Genomic DNA, 1,224 nt, shown 5'->3' with positions numbered 1-1,224 from the left:
CCAGCAGGGAATCCTCAAGTCTCTCAGCCTTTCTGGTTTTCTTTCAAAATGAGTCCCAAGGCACAAATCACTGTTACAGCAAAAGTAAGGTCTGCAGCACTAAAAGATACAATGGGAAGGAGATGTTGGTCGAGGGCACTGCAGAAAAATCCTTTGCATCTCTTAAAGAGTTGGAAAGTGACAGAGGCCAAGTGTTGTTGGGAGCCATGTGGGCTGGGAAATGCAGGCGCGGGGCAGGAGAAGACCTTCCCATTGGCTCTGTAGCAATTGAGGGGGAAATTCACACAGAAGGGCAATTCCTGAATTGAGCCCTTCCCAGTGACAAACGTCCTTTTGCTCTGCGTTGACCATTCAGGTTCTGGTTGTGCCCCTGCAGGTTGTCCCCAAAGCCGTTCTGCTCCAGGGAGAATAACTCAAAGAAGAATACAGGTGGGGCCCAGCATCCTAGGGCTGAACCCCTAGCTTCAGCCACCTGAAAATGTGCTTCTGAAATCCTTCTTGGGAAATAAGCAATAAAATGCCTATTGCATGAAGGAAGAACTCCTTGCTGGATATAAACCATCTTGTCCATCACAATTCGAGTTTGAATTACAAACAGCTTCAGATGTAGCCCACTCTGTGTGATCCTGGGATTATCTCAGCTCTGCTCTTTCTCAGCTGGAAAAATGTCTTATGAGTCAACAACCCCTCCTGCAGGCCGGAGATTTTACTGAACTACCAATGATGGGAAACATCCACGCCATCAGGCCTAACAGCTGCTGCAGGTTTGAGTGTTGCAGGGACCTGAGCACACCAACAGCTGTTGGTAGCTGAGCTGCACCCCTGGGGAAGCTCATCTCACCCGGGAGCCTGGAGCAGCTGGAAGGGTTTTACCATGAGAACGCTGCGTGTGGAGCAATGGGAGCTGGCTCACATCAGTATCAAAGTCAGCAGTGTGAAATGCTGTCAGACAAATAACCAAACTGCAGAGTTGTTGAGGTTGGGAGGCACTTCTTGAGGTCACCTGGGCCGTGTTCCTTTGGGTGTTGAATATCTCCACAAATGCAGACTCCCTGCCCTCTCTGAGCAGTCCACGTGGCATTTGAATAGGGACAGATCTCTTTCCTTGCCTTCCATCCATCCATCCATCTCTCCCTCCCTCTATCCATCTCTCCCTCCCTCTATCCCTCTATCCCTCCCTCTATCCCTCTATCCCTCCATCTATCCCTCCCTCCTTCCCTCCCT

The sequence above is a fragment of the Meleagris gallopavo genome, chromosome 1, assembly GCF_000146605.3.
Source record: "Meleagris gallopavo isolate NT-WF06-2002-E0010 breed Aviagen turkey brand Nicholas breeding stock chromosome 1, Turkey_5.1, whole genome shotgun sequence".
Classification (NCBI taxonomy): domain Eukaryota; kingdom Metazoa; phylum Chordata; class Aves; order Galliformes; family Phasianidae; genus Meleagris; species Meleagris gallopavo.
This window is presented reverse-complemented; position numbering follows the sequence as displayed.